At 37.5% G+C, this 20,366-nt stretch overlaps 1 pseudogene; it reads left to right on the forward strand.

Moving 5' to 3' along the window:
* Nucleotides 1-277: 277 nt before the first annotated feature.
* On the forward strand, nucleotides 278-11,859 carry LOC101576186 (annotated as a pseudogene).
* The last annotated feature ends 8,507 nt before the right edge of the window (nucleotides 11,860-20,366 follow it).

Here is a 20,366-nt window from a genome sequence, read left to right on the forward strand (position 1 = left end):
AATGGCTGTGAAATCTCACCCTAATTCTTGCAGTCAGGACAAATTTGCCTTCAACTGGAAGGGCAGGCAATGGACCTTCAAGATGTTTACACAGGACTGTGTGCATAGCTCAACTTTTAGTAATAACCTCATTGTTCATCACCAGGCCACCTGGGTTAGGGCACACTCTGTGTCACTAATTTGTACTGATGATATTGTGTTAACCTCTGGTTGTCTTGCAGATTTGAAAGCCATCACGCATTGTCTGAAACAAGATTTTCTAGCATTTGGATAGGCCATGGACAAAGACAAGGAACAGGGAACTGGCATGCCCATCAAATTCTTGGGTGTTTTATGGTGGATAAGGTTAAACCTATAACAGTATACCAATTACAGGCATATGTAGGCTTGCTAGGTTTTTAGCAGATTTATTGCACCTAGCTACCCATCTGTGGGAGTCCATTAACTGGTATCCATTTTATAATAGTGTCAGCCATCTTCTTAAGTTTCTATTCCCCTGCTGAGTTAAGTTTATGGTCCTTCTCACCTTGCCCATTCCCCGAGAATCACGTGCTATGCCCCAGGGGTTTCACCTTCCCCGTTGCCTAGGTACCTGCTGACCCCAAGAGCAGAGACTTCCTCATTCCATCACCCCGTATATATAGCCAGCACCTCCCCTGAATAAATGGGACTTGATCAGAATCTTGACTTGTCCTCATTTCTCGCGTCTCCTGTCCTTTGTCCCTTCTTCAATTCCCCGCTCCTCCCCCAGGTGACCTTCATTGACTGACCCACTGGATCGGGACAACCATCTGTGTCCTTTATGAAAAATGACCAAAAGGGGCACAAAATGGGCTATACAGAAGCACCAGAAGCTCTTACCTGGATAGATGTACTGGAAACTGATTGCTGGATGATGCAGTGGGAGCTACTTCTCAGGACTCAAAGAGAGCTATTGCACAGGTGCAAGCCCTATGAATCATTGACCCTAAGCTGCCATTTATCATAATCATCAATGTGGGTGACAATGAATTTAGTTGAGGCCTGTGCTGAAAACAAGAGAAGTGGAAGTGCCTGTAGGGTTTTGGTCACAGTTCTAGAAGGGAACCAAGAGCCAGTACTCACTGATTGAGAAATGGCATCTGTATATGCTTCTCTGTAAGACTTTAATGAATCATAGGACAGATAGAGGGCTGGAAGGATGTGAGTAGACTATCCCAAGAGAGAAATGGCCCAGGGCCCCACTCTCATGCTTTGGGCGATGGCTTTCCAGCAACAGTCACTTTCTTGGCTAGTATGTTGGCAGAGAAATTAGCAAGCATTTTGAAACTCATGTGGTACACACACAAAAAACCCCATTTAAGAGTATAAACTATAGGATTTCACCAACCCCTATTCCCTAAGTAGAAGGAAAAGAGGGACCTCTGGTTGATGCCAGTTACACTAATGTGTCTAACTATGACAGCAGTCGCTTTCCAGCTCACTACAAAAATCTCTGGTTTGAAATTGGAACATTCAGGTCAAATCATTGGGCAAAGTTGAAGACAATGTGGTAATTGTGATGCATAAAGAAGGTCCTTGAATGTGCAGATGGACATTTGGACCATCTCAAGTGGGGTAATGCTCTTGTTGTTGGCTTGTAAATCTTGGGTATCATAACTAAGGCATAGTCCCTTGTGGGGTACTGACACGTGGTGAGATGTGGAGGACTCGGTAAAAAGCTGACAATGTAGAATATCATGGTTCAGGACACAAGGCCCTCCTCTCACTAGGAAATAACTTAACAAGTGCCTTGACCAGGCACTGCAATGGTTGACTGCTAGAAATATTATCTAACCAGGGCCAAAGAACCTAAACTTAGCCCTCCAAGTTGAAGTCCTTGCTCAATATATGATCCAGGCCTTGAATGTTATGCACCAGGTTTTCATGCTGCTTATTCCTTTTTTAAATTTATGTATTTTGTACAAGGTCTCAATATGCAGCTTGGACTCATAGTGATTCTCCTGTTTTCAGCCTCTCAAGCTCTGGGATTACAGGCACGCCACCACACCTGGCTCTGTCACCTACTCAGTATGCCCTCAGGATGGGGCCAGCATGGCATGCGGTGCTGGGGATCAAACCTTAGTCCCTGCACTTGCCAAAGCAGGGCAATCAGAAATAGTTCACTGAGCTATCTCACTGGACCTTGATGCTACTTATTGATGAAAGCACACAAATGAAAAAGTGACTTTGCAAACCTCATGGTTCTTGATTTGCTAACTACAAGGCAAGGAGGTACTTGTGCCCTGTTACATATGGAATGTTACATTTGTATACTTGACCTTTGATAGGGTGGGATATAGGGAACCATTCAGACTGCTTCAAAGCTCAAGGGCATCTAAGGACACCTGAGGATGTGATTGTGCTTGTGTAGCACAGGCACACAGTGGAATAAAGCTATGTAACCATGATTTAGTACAGGTGAACATACATGCACTGGTTACAGCATTATGTAAGAATGTAAACATGAGAAAACACCTTGTATAAGAATTATACAATAAAGATCCAGGTTCTGTGCTGTATTTTGTGCTGCCTGCTATTGTTGCTGATGTCTAAATCTTTAATCCTGGGACCTCTTTCATGAAAATATCTCTTGAACCTCCTTTATGGGCCAATCAAGAGAGATGAGTTTTTAGGAATGTACCACAAAGGCTTTCCTGTTTGTGGCTCTTTAATAAAAGCATAGTAGACTATTTCAGGATAATGGGTTATCAGGTAGACAATTTACTTTCTTTTCTTTTCTTTTTCTTTTGGTTTTGAAATTTTACTTTCATATGATTTACAAAAATATTTCCTGTAATTGTTTCCAAGATTTCTGCAATTTTGTAACTGTTTCAAAAAGGAAAAACCAGGAGTCAGAGGACACAAAATAATTCCTACAATATAATTCTGAAATGCAATTAACTATCTGGTATCAATTCCTTCCCTCCAAGAAAAAAGGAAATGTTCATTCAGTAAGTCTCTATTCTGTTCCATAGAAACAGTTTTTGATGGCTACTATCCATGTCTTCCATGTTTCTTGAATAGAAAAGTATCTTCTCTGCACTGTTTCCTCCTCATAAAGTTTGGAGATACAGACTTTCATTAAGTTGACTTGATTTCATTTTTCTATTGTAGTCTTGACCAATCTTTCTTTGCCAATTAATGTCTTAACTTGGATGTGAAATAATGCTGAGGTTTTATATTTTAATTATATTATAACCCTAAAATATCACAGTCAAGTTCAGTAGCTAATTTTTTTCACATACTCAAAAAGTATACATAAGCTACAGTCACCAAAATGGCAATGTGACAAGACAAGGCAAATGCTCCTCTCTGCAAAAATAAAATTTCCAGAATTTCACATTATTTTCCTAAAAATCCATTTTTCTCCAGTAATAAAATATATTTATTAAGATATAATTAGAGGGGCTGGGAGTATGTTTCACTAGAATAAGCATTTGTTTGGCCAGCACAGGGGCCTGAGTTCTATCCCCAGTTCCAACAAAAAAAAATCTATAATTAGAATATAGTAAGCTAAGAAATACAATTTGCATAAAAACACACCTCCTACTAGCCACACTGGTTGAAAACATATAAGTTTAATTCTCATGGGATTTTTCCTTCTCCTTTTAGAAGTCGCTGAGAGAGATGTTCTATAAAGAGAATTTACACAAAGATACATAAATTTCTCCTTGATGTTTGATGAAAATGAGAAATAGTGACAGATTTAGTGACAGAGAATTCTGGTGCATCAACAGTTGAAAAGCAGCGTGCAATTTTGTTCAGTTATATAATTACATTAAAATATGGGCACAAGAACTTTGTTCCATTCAGTCCTAGCCCAGGCCCGGTAAGTGTGTGAGAGAGCTTCCTGCTACCCTGCACTGGTGGGACCTACTGTTCTCAACCTAGGTGCAGCATGGAGGAGATCCTTTTCCACCCCCATAGGATGGCCACCAACACTCTGCAGCACCTCTCCCACCTCACACAATGAGTAGGAATTTCTGTTGCATTCCAAGAACCCCTGGATCCAGTCGTAGCCCAGGCCCAGTGAGTGTGTGGGAGACATTCCAGCTACACTGCACCAGCGGGACCTACGGGTACAAGCCCAGGAGCAATGTGGGTGAGACCGTCTTCCACCCCCTTGGGAGGCCCCCAACCACTACGTAGCACCTCCCCCACCCCATTAGCTGAGTAGGAATTTCTGTCATGTTCTGGGAACCCCCAGATCCAGTCCTAGCCCAGGACAAGTGAGTGTGTGGGAGAGCTGCCCCTTCCCCCAACTCCAACTTATCCCATCCAGACTCAGCTCAGCCTGGACTAAAGGTCTGGGGTGAAACCCTGCATCTGCAATCCCTGCACAGATTGTAGGAGAAAGAAACACCCAGCTAGTCCAGGAACATCTTGCCAGAGGGGCACAACAGGTTCATCTCCAAGGGCAGCAGCAGGAAGGAGCTGAGCACAGCAGCCAGATGAGAGCCAGGAACAGCCGAAGAGATCCAAACTTTGTAGATCTGCACCCAAACTTCAGTAGGTGCTAAGATTAAACTTCACCAAAGAACTACAACAAAGGTGAAAAGACAGTGCTACACAAAATGACAAAGAGAAGGAGCAAAATGCAATCTCAGAAGCCAAGCGCACCCATAACATGTGCAGAGGACATGAACACAGAACAAATTGGGAAAAACAAACCTGAAATCGATGAATCAAAGTCTTCTGAAATAAAGAAACAACTGCAGAAAGGTATAGAGGAACTCAGATTGGAAATGAAAAAAGAAATTCCTGAATTAATAACATCTGCAGTAAAGAATCAAATGCAGAAACATATGGAGGAAACCCAGTGCCCACCCAGAACAAGTGCAGAGGACATTAGCTCAGCTCAAATGAATGAATTAGTAGCATTGATAGTAAAAAAGCAACAGCAGAAAGTCATAAAGGAACTCAGTGTGGAATTTTTTTCTACTAGCTCAACTCAAATGTACAAATTAATAGTACCAATGGTATACAAGCAGAGCAGAAAGTTATAGAGGAATTCAGAGCACAATTTTCTGAAATAAGAAAACAATTCTCAGAACTCATAGCATCAGAAATAAAGAATCAACTACAGAAACAGAGGGTGGAAACCCAATGTGAGAAAAAAACTGCAATAAAATAATTAATAACTGCTTCTAAAGAAGACATTGATAAAAATAGAGGAGATTAGAAAAATGACAGATTCCTTGAATGAGCAATACAGGAAAGAAATAGATCATATGAAGTAGAGTTAAAGAGATATAGAAGAATTTAAAATCTCAATCACAAGCTTGAAAAACCATTTGAGTGAAAGTGAAGAGAGTATCAGATCTTGAAGACGCTGGTGCAGCTAGTGAAAGGGGAAGAAAGGATCTCATAAAAACAACTAGGATGCAGGAAGAAATAATAAATCACCTGAAAGATGATGCAAAGATGAACAATGAGAGACTAATAGTCATCAATGGAAAAGTAGGAGTCAATACAGAGGTCATTAAAAAATATGGGCAGAAGTAGTAGCAGAGAACTTTCCAAATATGAGGAAACAAACTGACATTCAGGTAACAGAAGCATACAGAGCACCATATTACTTCAACCCAATTAAAAACACACTGAGACATATAATAGTCAAGATCCCAGAAATTCAACACAAGAATAATATACTGAAAGCTACTAGAGAAAATAAGAAGGTCACATTCAAATGAAAATCCATTAGAATTACGGCCAACATCTCTTCAAAAACTATGAAGGCAAGAAGAGCATGGAGCAGAGAACTACAAGTCATCTATGAAAACAAATTCCAGACAAGACTACTATACCCATCAAGTTTGATGAAGAAGTGAAATACTTTCATGAAAAAGAACAGCTAAAGAATTTCATGATGACAAAGCAAACCCTAGACAGGCTAATGAAAGATGTTCTAGAGAGGGAAGAAAATAATCAGAACTACACGAATGAGATCAGAAGCAACCATTTAAATAGGGCAAGCAATTAAACACAGGAGGAAAAGGAGTAAATGACAACAAGTAAATAACATGTCAATCATAATTCGATACATCTCAATTATAACCATCAATGTAAATGGACTCAACTCACCAATTAAGAGAAATAAATGGGCAAAGTGGATTGGGAAACAAAATCCAATATTGTGCTGTATACAAAAGACACATTTGAGTCATAAAGACATTCCTAGGCTGAAAGTCAAAGGATGGAACACAATATTACATGGTCCAGCACCTCAGAAAAAATCAGGGGTAGAAATCCTATTCTCAGACAGTCTCAACTTCAAACCAACAATGATCAAGTAAAACAAAGAGGTCACTATATACTGGTTAGAGGAAAAATTCAAGAGGAAGATATAACACTCAAAAATATGTATGCACCAAACATGGGAGCAACCTACTATATAAAGCAAATCTTAATGGACATGAAAAATCTAATACGCAATACCACAATCTTAACAGGAGAATTCAACACCCCCTTATTCCCAAAACATAGGTAAGCAGACAAAAACGTAGTGAAGAAATAACAGAACTCAACCAGAGCTTCAAACAAATGGACTTCGTGGGCATATACAGAGTGTTCCACCCAAACACAGCTGAATACACATTTTTCTCAGCTGCACATTTGTCATTTCTAAAATAGACGACATACTGGTCCTTAAGTCAGGCTTAAGTATATGTAAGAAAACGGAAATTATCCCTTGCACATTTTCTGACAAGAGTGCAATGAAACTGGAAATAAATAACAAAAGAAATCGTAAAAAAACAATAAATACATGGAAATTAACAACACCATATTCAGGAACCAATGGGTCACAGATTAAATTAAACAAGATATTCTACAATATCTACAACTGAATGAAAATTCAAGCACAACTTTTCGTAATTTATGGGATACTATGAAAGCAGTTCTCTGAAGGAAATTCATAGCTGTGAAGGCACACAAGAGAAAAACAGAACGGGAAAAAATAAATACCCTAATGCTGCACGGTCAACAATCAAAAAAAAGGAAAAGCAAACCAAATCCAGAGCCCAAAGATGGGAGTAAATCATAAAGATTAGAGCAGAAATTAATTCAATTAAGACAAATAAAACAATTCAAAGAATTAACATACAAAACTTCGTTCTTTGAAAGATTTAATAACATGGATAAGCCCCTAGCTAACCTAATCAAAAAGAGGAAAGAAAAAATTACAGTACAAGCAATAAGGAATGAAAGCGGTGTAATTACTACAGACCCAGTGGAAATTCAGAAGGTAATCAATAGCTACTTTGAGAATCTTTATTTTCACAGAATAGAGGACACAAAGGAATGGATAGAATACTTGAAAGGTACAAATTACCACAACTGAATGGACAAGATATAACCACTTTCAATAGCCGAAAAACAGCCAATGAAATACGAGATGAAATAAAAAAATTACCAATAAAGAAATTTCCAGGTCCGGATGGATTCACAGCTGAATTGTAAAATAAATTTACAGAAGATGTAGTCTCTGTACTCCTGAAAGGTTTCCATGAAATTCAAAAAGGAAGCAATCCTCCAAAAATCATTCCTGGAGGAAAGTATTATACTGACCCCAAAACCAGGGAAAGACACAGCTAAAAAGAGAACTACAGGCCAATCTCCATCATGAACATAGATGCCAAAATCCTCAATAAAATAGTAGCAAATAGAATACAGCAAATCATCAAGAAGATCATATACCATGTCCAGGTAGGATTCATCCCAGGGATGCAAGGATGGTTCAGTATTTGAAAATCTATAAATGTAATACACTATATCAATAGAGCAAAATCTAAAAATTACATTATCATCTCCATTGATGCAGAAAAGGCTTTTGACAAAGTCCAACACTCACTCATGTTCAAAGTCCTACAGAAAATTGGAATAGATGGCCTCAACTTCAATCTGGTAAAAGTCATTTATGAAAACCAATGGCTATCATAGTCCTAAATGGGGAAAAACCGAAATATTTTACTCTTAGATATGGTACAAGACAAGGATGTCTTCTATCACCACTCCTATTCAATATAGTTCTTGAATCATCAGCTACAGCCATTAGACAAGAGAAAGAAATGAAAGGAATAAGAATAGGTAAAGAAGAAGTTAAACAATTTCTATTGCAAATGACATGATACTTTAAATGAAAACCCAAAAATCTCCACCAAGAAGCTACTAGAATTAATACACAAATTCAGTAGCATAGCAGATTATAAAGTTAGTACCCAACAGTCAATAGCATTCGACTACACTGACAACAAGCACACTGAGATGGAAATTATAGAAACAATATCTTTTACCACAGCACCAAGGAAAATGAAATACCTTGGAATTCATGTAACTGAAGAAGTCAAAGATCTTTTCAAGGAAAATTACAGTAATCTTCTAAAAGAGATCGCAGAGGATTTCAGAAAATGGAAAGATATTTCATGTTGCTGGATAGGAAGAACCAAACTTGTGAAGATGGTCATACTCCAAAATTGCTGAACAGATTTAATGCAATCCCTTTCAGAATACCAGCAACATACCTCAAAGAGGTAGAGAAATCATTCCTAAAATTATCTGGAACAGAAAAGACCTAGAATAGCAAAGGCAATTCTGGGCAATAAAGACAAGGCAGGAGGCATTACAATTCCTGACTTGAAATTATACTACAACGCTACTGTGACAAAATCAGCATGGTACTGGCAACAAAATAGACGTGAGGATCAGTGGAATAGATTGGAAGATGCTGAAGCACCTATGAAATCACTCAGCCACCTTATCCTTCAAAAAGAAGCCAAACATACTCACTGGAAGAAAGATAGCCTCTTTAACAAATGGTGCTGGAAAAATTGGATGTCTACATGCCGAAAACTAAAACTTGACCCAGCTTTATCATCATGCACTAAACTAAAGTCAAAATGGATTAAAGATCTAAACATTAAATCAGAGACACTAAATCTCCTTTAAAAGAAAGGAGGAGGAACTCTTGGAGACATAGGGTTAGGCAAAGACTTCATGAACAGAAATCAAATCGCAAGGGAAACAGTTGAAAGAATTAAAAACTGGGAGCTGCTCTTACTGAGAAGTTTTTTCATGTCAAAAAAAAATACCAACAAAGTGAAACCGCAACCCTTAAATTTGTAAAAATTCATGACACATAAGTACTCAGACAAAGGTCTGTTCTCTAGAATTTATAAAGAACTAAAAAACACTAGGGCCTCCAAATTTAAAGAACCAATCCAGAAATGGGCATTTGAGATGAACACATGCTTCTCAGAGGATGAAATTAAAGAAGTGAATAAATATATGAAAAAATGCTCCACATCATTAGTCATCCACAAAATGCAAATTAAAACAACATCGAGATATCATCTCACTCCAGAAAGAACGGCTATCATAAAGAAATCACACAACAACAAATGTTGGAGAGGCTGTGAGGAAAAAGGAACCCTTCTCCACTGCTGTGTGAAATGTAGACTGGTGCACCTTTATGGAAATCAGGGTAGAGACTCCTTAGAAAAGTTGGACTGCACTTCCCATTTAAACCAGCTATTCCCCTACTGGGAATTTTCCCGGAGGATCTGAAAACATCATATCGTAGGCATATCTGTGCACCTATGTTTATATCAGCACAATTTGTCATAGCCAAATCTTGGAAACAACGAAGATGCCCATCACATGAGGAATGGTTGAAAAAGTTGTGGTATTTTTAATCTATGGAATATCACTCAGCTATAAAGAATGATGAACTCAAAGCCTTTCTATTGAATTGGATGCCACTTGAACATATACTCGTAAGTGAAATTAGCCAGACACACATGTGTAAATATTGTACTTTCCCTAGTATAAGAACTCAAAAGAGGAAATACAAACAGAAAAGTATAATACAAGTAAAGGAAAGAAGAATCTTGAGGACTAACTAATCAAGAGAGGGAAAGGAGAAGAGCTAGGAAACATGAATAAGTCAAGCCATTCAGTTATATGTAGAAGATAGACAAGGCAATGTTCCTGAGAAACTCCAGAAGATTTTTGAATCTAGCAGTTAATTGGAAAGATTCTCACCCTGACTATCTATATATACTGATATCTGTGAAATAAGCAACTGCACCGAGGATGGTAATCTGTAATAGTAGTTTCATGCTTGGAGTGTCTGTCATTCTGGTCTTCTGAATACAGTCTGCTTGTCGTGACATCCAGTTGCTGCTGTGCTTTCTCTCTGGTAGATGATTGTTCAAAAAAATGGGGGTGGTTAATGAAGGCAAGAGATAGGAAAAGGAATATTGAGGGACTGTCCTTCTTCAAGGTTGTTTATGGTGAGATATTTGGACTTATGTGTACACATAAGAATTACATAATTTTTTATGATTATTTTTAAAAATACATTCTAATTTCTATATGTTTTTTCATCATATTCTATGGGGATTTGAGGGTCAACATATCAATACTTGATGAAAAATGCCTGTTCCATGTTATGCCTAAGATGTTTGCCAATCAGACAGATAGTGAGTTTAAGCTTAACAGCCTTGGTTTTATGGTAATAGCCATAAGCTTGTCTTCTGGATGGTTAACAATCTCAGTTTGCAGATCAAAATTAGAGAAAAAGGACGGACGCAAAGAAAGTCAACATTTTGGCTCTGGCGTTCCAAGGTCAATTAAGGCTCAGGACATATGAGAACTTGTACTGTAAAATCATGTAACTCAGTAGTGTCCCAAATTTTCTGGTCAAGGAGATTATGGGGCCAATGAGAAAAGTGATTGATGATGTAAAGTGTGCCTAAGGAGAGTCACATAGAGAGAAAACTTTTTCTCAGGCTTTCACAGAGAGCACATTGGCCAAGCAATGGCTGTGACTGATCCACATGGCTGACACTGACAATGGTTCTACAGTCTGAGGTACAGGATCTCAGGATGAATCCTGAAGGGATTTCACTGACCTTATCAGACCCAAAATCTACAACTCTTGTTGCATAGGTCCTGCTTTACCTTGGTCTTAACCATCCAGCAGAAAAGTGTAAAAATGAAGTATAAGAGGTAAAGTCATGGTGTTATGTTGAGCTGTTGGGGACTTAGGTCAACGGTTTCTGACATTGCCAGTGAAGCAGAATACTCAATGCTGTTATGGACTACTGAACTCTTTTGGAGTATATTGCTGAGTTCACACACCTATAATATTTAAATGATAAAACTTATCAAAGAAAGGGGATACAGATGTGTGTCCATTTTGTATCTGTGTATTCATGGTGGTTTGGATAGATATATAGTTACATTCTCTTAATGAATAAAGGCATTTGTTCTAATGGTGTTTGTAAGTAGGATGTCAGGTTCGCATCTTGTACAGCAATTACCCACTAGGAATAATGTGTGCAATGTGTTGATTGTTGCAATTGTCCTACCAATTTGGTTTGGAACTGTCTTGTTGTTGTTTGTTTCTCAATAAAATTATAGAAGAAAACAAAATAAAAAATAAAGTATAAGACAAGAGCCCACCTGCCTTGTTCTCCTGCACCAGCTATGCTGTTGCCTCTGTCACTGTGACCCATTACAAAGCCACCATCTCAAAGAACAAGCAGTTCTGGAGGTATTTAGAGAAGTAGGGAGTGCTGGACATTTTGACTGAGGTGTTGGTAGTCTTATATGAAGAACCAGAGAAACCTATTAGTGCCTTGGATTTTTTTAAAGCATCACTTAGGCACTGCTACCCCAGAAAATCCAGAAATTGAGTTGCATCACCTAGAATTGGCAGACATAAAAGAGATATATGCAACAACTATAGAAGAAAATAAAAAACTGAAAGCAAATCTTGCTCAGTATGAATCACCTCAGGAGGAAAAGCGTGCTGATAGGATTCTTCTCAGTTGAGAGGACAATGAAAAAGGGTTTGTATGACTTCATTAGTTTGTATAGTATATAATCCATTCTGAACAGATGCTATAGAACTTTTGATATATTAAATTTATCTCTCACATCTAAATGTCATAAGCACATATACTGAGAATCACCAAAAATAGCTCAATAAACTTTTTAATTTTTTTTTAATTTATTTATTTATTTATTTTTTTGGTGGAACCAGGGATTGATCTCAGGTCGTTGTGCTTGCCAGGGAAGCGCTTATTCCACTGAGCCATCTCTCCGGCCCCCTTTCTTTTGATCTTAAAGCAGGAGAAATATGGGGTCAAACTAAATCCTAAACAGCCAATTTAATTCATTATCTTAAAATATATTCTGCTAGTCTGATTGGAAGTAATTCTACTGGTTAGATATCCAAGGATGTTTAGTGTGGAGCTGCTCCTTGGATTAGTTCAAGATATGAGCATAGGTACAATCATACTTTATAAGGTAGATAACAAGGTTTATAGTCCTTGTAGGTAACTGGAGAAATCATGATGACACATGATGGTTTTGCGTGAGCTCCCATTAATTCTCTTTTGTTTATATAATGCAGAACAAGTAACCCTTCTTTGCCACCAATTTGCCTTAGATAACTATGTAAGTAGCACTTTGAACTCTGACACCACTTTTTTCTTCTATGCAATCACACCCTGTCTAATGATGTTGCCTTGCTTTGCTGTGTACTTTAATGTGGTCTAGTTGCTAATTAGCATTTGTGGGTTGTTTATTTTGCTTAATAATAGTTATCCTGATTGTGATTTATGTAACATTAAACAGGATCACACTGTTACCCTGCCTTACTTAGTTGTTTGGTTAGTTTAGACAGAGGTAATATAATGTTCTGGGTTCATGCACATGCTGGGTTCATGCACTGTAGAATTGATACTGTATTTATTCTTCAAAGTATTTTTTTAGCCTTGAATTCATTTTATCTTCATTGTCCCTTTGAAGTAGGTGGGCATACTTGAGGGGAGACTGGTTGCTGAATTTTTAGGCAAAAGACTGATATTAACACAATTATTTACTAACTGTAGAAATTTGGGCATGTTATCCACTCTAAAATGTACTTTCTTCATCTGTTACATGAGAAAAACAGCTGTACTGCTTGCCTCACAGAGTTGTTGTGAGTGTCAAATGAGAATGTATGTGAAAGATTTGTAGTAAAGCATTATATTCTTGTTTTTCTTTTTATTTTTTAAAGCATAGGACAAAGTGAGAACTTTGTGCTATTCCTCAGGGAACTAGGGGGCTCAAGACTTCACTATGAATAAAAAAAAATTCCAAAACCCTCAAATGAACAGAACAAACATTTCAAATTATCAGTACAACAGGCTTCAAATCTCAAAATGCTTTAGTTGAGTAAATAAACAAAAACAATACTTTCATCTGGCATTTATCTTTTTCATTTTTGTGATAACAGACAAATTTTATTTCTAGTTCCTGAAGCTATACAAGGTTGGCATTATAAATTTCATGGACTGTTGTACACATTCAATAAAGTGACAACTATGTGATACCACTCAGTAGCTCATCATCAGAAATACACTTTTGAATTGTTTAAACACAATCTACAGAATTAAAAACAAAATCAGAAACCATCAACAATTATACTAAATTATCCATCAAAAGTTTTACATGTAATGCTAAGCAGATATTAGATTAGTAATTAAGAATTTGTATTTAAGTTAGTTCTCCTAACTTGTCTGATCACCTCCCCTTAATATACCTGGGGTTTTCCAAGCAGACTGTTTCATCCTGGTTACCTTTTGCCACCTCTCTCAATCAAGAGTGAAAGAGGGAGGATGCTTTCATAGATCTGCATCTAGCATAGTGTTTCAGTTTACTAGGTCCGGATCTCTGAAGTTTGAACTCATCCCAGTGTGCCTGGTTTGGGTCTGGCAGCTGTGCTCAGCATCTTGCTGCAGCCCATGAACACAGTGTGAACACACTGTGAGTCTCTGGCAAGATGTTGAGCTCCTGGATTAGCTTGGTGGTTCTGGTCCCTAATCTCTCTGCAGTGACTTCACCTGGAAAGAGTTTTACACCAGGTTAGTATGCCGGGCCTGGGCTGGATCTGGAGGTGTCCAGCAGGCACAGCACAGCAGAAGATCTCCCAAACACATACCAGGCCTGGCCTGGATTTAATGGGATTCTGAGAGCATGTTAGAAGGTTTCAGTCACACATCAGGCATGGGCTTGTCCTGGAGGGGTTCAGTAGGTGCAGTGGATCAGAAGTTCTCCTACACACACACTGGGACTGGGTTGGGTTGGAAGGGATCTTGAGAGCACAGTGAAAGGTCTCACTCACATGCCAAGCCTGGGCTGGGTCTGGGGTGTCCAGATGGCACAGCAGGGTGGAAGCTCTCCCACACAGGTGCCAGGCCTAGGCTGCTTCAGGAGGTATCCAGAGAGGACAGCAGAAGGTCTCATGCACACATCAGGCCTGGAATGTTTCTGGAGGGTTCCAGAGGGGTCCTGAGAGCACGGTGGAAGGTCTCACTCACACACCTGGCCTAGGCTGGATACAGAGGGGTCCAAAAAGCTGTCTTAAGAAGGAAATTTATAGCAATAAATTATCACATCAGGGAAACAGAACAAGGCAAAATAAACAATATTATACTGCACCTCAAACTCAGAAAAATAAGAGCACATCAAGTCCAAAGCCCAAAGAAGGTAGGAAATTATAAAGATCAGAGCAAAAATAAAGACAATGGAGATGAAGAAAACATTACAAAGATTTAATGAATCAAAGAATTCATTCTTTCAAAGAAGAAATAAAATTAATAAAACCCTATTCTTCCTCAAAGATAGAAAATTCAAAATTTATGCAATGTGGAATGAAAAGAATGTAATCACTACAGCCCCTAGGGAAAATCAAAGATTATCGATACTTATGGCAAAAATCTTACTATCACGTAATAAAAAAAGAAGAAATTGATAGATTACTAGAACATATGAACTACCAAAGCTAAATCAAGAACATATAAAAATTCTGAATAACCCAATATCAGGCAATTAAATTGAAAATATAATAAAAATGCCAATAAAGCAAAGTCCAGGTCCTGATGAATTTACCGCAGAATTCAGCAAGAAATTTAGGGAGGACCTAATGCTAATTCTTCTCAAACCCTTCAATGAAATTGAAAGGGAAGCAGTCCTCCCAAACTCATTCAGTGAGACAAGTAGTACTCTGCTACCAAAATCGGAGAAGGACCCAACAAATAAAGAGAACTACATGGTAATCTCCCTGGTGAAAATAGATGCAAAAATCCTTTCTTCTTTTCTCTTTCTTTATGTTTTTTGGGAGGCCATATCAAGGATTGAACTCAGGACCCTGAGCTTGCCAGGAAAGTGCTTATTCTACTGAGATATCTCCCCAGCCCCTCAAAATCCTTAATAAAATACTAGCAAGTAGAATGCAGCAAATCATCAAGAAGATTATACATCATAACCAAGTGGTATTCATCCCAGGAATGCAATAATAATTTCATATATAAAAACCACGAGTGTAATATACCACATCAGCAGAGCCAAAGACAAATAATTATGCTTAATGGACAAAAAATGGAAAATTTCATTTTAAAATTAGGAATAAGACAAAGATGCCCACTGGCACCACTGTTGTTCAATGTAGTTCTGGAAATATTAGCCAGAGCAATTAGACAAGAAAAAGAAATAAAATAAATAATGACTGGAATTCAAGAAGTTAAGCTATCATTATTTGAAAAACACATAATACTATGCATAGAAAAACCTAAAAACTCCACTAAGAAATTTACATTTAATGGCCAAATTTAGAAGTGTAGCAGAATACAAAGTCAACACTCAAAAATCAATAGCATTTATATATACAAACAACAAAAGGATCAAGAGAGAAATTATTGAAACCACACCTTTCACAATAACACCCCCCAAAAAGAAATACTTAGGAATGAATCTCAAGGGCCTGGGGAGATAGCTCAGTAGAATAAATGCTTGCCTGGCAAGCGCAAGGGCCTGAGTTCAATCCCCGGTTCCAGAAAAACAAACAAACAAAATCAGTACACAGGAGTGGATCTCATAAAATAAATAAAAGATTTATGCAGCAAAAATTATAATTATTTTAAAAAAATGATCGAAGATTTCTAAAAATGCAGAGATAGGACCGGTCAAATAGCTCAGCAGATTAAACTGCCTGCCAGCAGGCACACAGACTGGGGCTTTGATTCCTGGACCTGCCTTGTGGACCTCGCCCCAGGGCATGCTGAGATGGTGAATGAGGCTGGTCATGGTGACACACAGGCCTGGAATCCCAGCTCTTGGGAGACTGTAAACAAGTGGTTCACTATGAGTCCGATCAAGCAGTGAGACCCTGAACACCATGTAGAGCCTTCCATAAAATACAAAACAAAACAAAACAAAAACAACAAAAAACAAAACATGAAAGATATCCATTCCTCCTCAATAGCAAGAAAGGGCATTGTGAAAATGGCCCAAGTCCCAAAATTATTGCACAGATTCAATGCAATCTCAATTGCACAGATTTAATGCAATCTCATTAGTATTCCTCACAGAATGAGGTAAAACATTCGTATAATCCATCTGAAACCATAAAAGACATATAGCAAATGCAATTCTAGATAACAAAGGAAAGACAGGACACATCACAGCTCCTGACTTGAAATTATCCTACAAAGCTATTGTTATAAAGTTAGCATGCTACTAACAAAAATATAGACCTGGGGATCAATGGAACAGATTAAGTGATGTAGATACAACTACAAGCACACTCAGCCACTTTATCTTTGATACAGGGGCCAGCCATGTTCATTGGAAGAAAAAGTCTTTAATAAATGGTGCTGGAAAAATGGCTTTCCACATTTCAACACTTAAATACAAACATGCATATCACCAGCAAAACCTACAGTCGAAACGGATTAAAGTTGTTAATATTAAAACTTAAACACTGAATGTTGTGGGAGATAAATATGTAGAAGTCTTAATCACATAGGAGTTGGTAAAGAATTAATAAACAATACTAAAAACTGCACATGAAATATTTCAAAGAATCAATATTTGGGATCTCATCTTTTGGAAAAGTTTCTGCAGGTCTAAAGGAATCACTAAGAAAATAAAAAGAAAATGCACAAAAATGGGAGACAATTGCAGCAGTCAAAAGACACCTATCTAGAACACATAAAGAATTTTTTGAAATCAAGCACCCAAAATTTAAAGGCCTTATCTGAAGATGAGTATCTAAGATGAATAAAAACTTGACAGATTAAGAGATTCAAATGGCAAGTAAATATATGAAAAAAATGTTAAACATCATTGGTCAATCAAAAGATGCAACTTGAAATAATGTTGAGATAATATCTTATGTCAGAAAGCATAGTCATTATCAAGAAGTCAACCAATAACAATTGCTGAAGAGGCTATGAGGAAAAATTAATGCTTTTCTACTGTTGGTGGTATGTAGACTGGTACAACCCTTATGGAAATCAGTATGGAGTTTCTTCAGAAAGCTAGGATTGGAGTCTGATTCAAGCCAACTCATGCCACATCCCTATATGTGCATTCATGTATATAGCAGCACAATTTGTCATAGCTAAATCTTGGAAACAACACAAATATCCATCAACAGAAAAATGGATACAAAATATATGGTATTTTTATAAAATGAAGTATTATGCAACTATAAAAAAGCTATATTCAAGGTTTTTGTAGATAAATGGACGCAGCTGGGAGCTTATATTTTTTTGTCGTAGAACTCTTTGATCTCTCACTTTAAATGATTTATTCACAGGAATAATACAGTCAAGTAAAGGAACAGTGGTATTTAGGGAGGAGGAGCACAATGAGCTACAATCTCAAAATAAGTCAATGACTTTAAGGGAGAAAATAATTAAGCACTTCAAGATCTGTGTTACATAAGAAGTAAAGGTTGTTTTTACATATAGTTAAAAATTATCAGGCTGAATTTAAGATGCCAGATAAAAAGTTGAATGATTATTTGCTGCAACCAAGATGACTGATAAGAGAATTGCACATTTCATCATCCACAAGGAAATGGTCAACATAACAAACCAATAAATAAATCAAATACAAATCTGCCACTTCCAGAAGATGTAGTATGAAATACATTACATGTCAAATGATATAAAGGTGAAACTAATTTATAAGTTCATTAAATGTTCTTTACTGCAAATCAAAGAAGTCTCAGTCATCAGTATGTGTGAACAGTTTTTAGTGCAGTTTACATCCCTCCAAGAAACAGAAAAACATTATGCATTTTGTAAAAAAGTAAAAGAACACACCAAGAAACCTAGGGGTGAGTTTTTCACAATGGAAATCACCACTTGACATAAATAAGATAATATGAAAGTATTCCTGGTACTTGGTATTGATTACAGCTTTAGTATCAGAAATTTAAATAAAAAATTACTCCTAAAACATTTGAGATTTAATATGATAGAGAGAACTTTTCCTGGCCCTTGCCTCAGTTTAAGAAGTTTATGTTTGTAATCCCATAAACAAAATATTGTAATCCTGTAAAGTTAATTCCAATCTTCCACTTCCAGTGCAATCCATAGTGAAGACAAAGATGCTAAAGCATATTTATAGTTATGGGGTGCCAAGGAGTCCTAAGTCCAGCCATGGTGATGGCTATCTGGAACAAAGGCCCCAACCCAAGGCCTAACCTGTGTTTTTTTCCATTCATGAAGGAGGAGTGGCTTGAGGTTGAGTGACTGAAAATGGCAGGAAGTAGGTGAATATTGTGAGCTGGGCTAGGTAGAATATTTGTATTTATCTCTGCAATATACAGAAAGGATATACAGAGAGTACTCTGCATTACTCAATTGAGATTGTACCTAATGTTTTGGGTTCAATGTTTCAGCTTTGAAAAGTAATCTTTCTTTTTTTTTTTAATTTTTTTTTTATTTATTTGAGAGACAGAGAGAGAGAGAGAGAGAGAGAGAGAGAGAGAGAGAGAGAGAGAGAGAGAGAGAGAGAGAGAGTGGTGTGTGTGTGTGGCCAGCTCAGCCCACCAGGGGGCGGGACTGGCTGGCATGTGGTGCTGGGGGATCGAACCGCGGTCCCTGATGCTTTGCCAAGCTTGTTCCAAGTAGGTGCTTTAGACCACTGAGCCATCTCTCCAGCCTCTGAAAAGTAATCTTTCAAGCTCCAGGAATTATCTGTATCTTGAGGCTCGATCCCAGCTGACAGTGTGGAATGTTGGCTCTTCCTCCTGCCTTGACTTAGCTCACACAAGGGAGCAGGAGGTGGAGCTTTCTGGACAAACATGCCTGCTGTCTTCAAAGACTACTACCAGTACTTGAGCTAGACTGATATTCAATACCTAAAGCCAATTGAAAGGATAAGGAAAATTCCTAGCTGGCTCTATACATACAGATAGACAGAAATAGGGTCAGGCAGAGCCAAAATGGAGACTATAGCTCCTCTTTTAAGGAGGTTCACCCAGGTGATCATCCACAATATGACATTGTTTTGTTGTCTCCTCCAAATTGCTCAGGCATCATTGACTCATGAAATATAGGACACCGCTAAGTACAACCTTCAACCAATCAGTGAGAAACTAGAACAGCCTATATTTCTAAGTGATATAAATTAGATACATGTGTGAAATTATCATATTAGCTCGCTAATGTGAGAACCTGAAATATTTATGAAAATCTAAAAGGTATGACAAATACTGTGAAAAGGAAATAAATTTTTGAATGGGAAGGAAAAACTGGAATACAAGAAAGGACAAATAAAAGAAAGGGAAAAGATATATTTAGATATATATGAAGAATAGGCTGAGGGCTGGGAAGATAGCTCAATGGAATAAATGCTTGCATGGCAAGTGCAGGGTCCTGAGTTCAATCACAGGTACCACAAAAAAAAGAAAGAAAGAAAGAAAGAAAGAAAGAAAGAAAGAAAGAAAGAAAGAAAGAAAGAAAGAAAGAAAGATCCAGAATAGGTTGGATAATTGTACTGTCGATTTCTGCAGCATTTTGCATAAGCTGACATTTAAACAAGTTGAAAAGCATTTTTTATTTGGCTGGCTCAAGCTGCCTTAATGGCGGGTCTCATAAGGCATGAGGAGTTAGGGATAGAACCTAGGTATCCTGTACTTGACTGCTTTTGCATAAGCAGGCATTTAAACAACTGAGCTCACAGGCAGTCTGCTGCTTTTTGCAAACAGCAGTTAATGCTTAAAATTATTTGTTAAGAAAGAATATTTCTTAAGATATTTTAATTTTCTTAAGTGATATTTTAATTTTTTCTTCCTCTTTTGAATGTCTAATAACTTCTTATCATTTGTTTTTGGGTTTTCTTCTTTAAATAAATCATTCGTATTTGTATCTGATAGCCATTTTTTTCAACAGGAAACTGAAGCTTATCATATGACACATCATATTTGATAACTAAGTAAGACTATTGCTTACATAAAACGCAGATTAAAGTACTTGTGAGCAAGCATATCTGACTAT

Source organism: Octodon degus, unplaced genomic scaffold (assembly GCF_000260255.1).
Source record: "Octodon degus isolate 3935 unplaced genomic scaffold, OctDeg1.0 scaffold00189, whole genome shotgun sequence".
NCBI lineage: Eukaryota > Metazoa > Chordata > Mammalia > Rodentia > Octodontidae > Octodon > Octodon degus.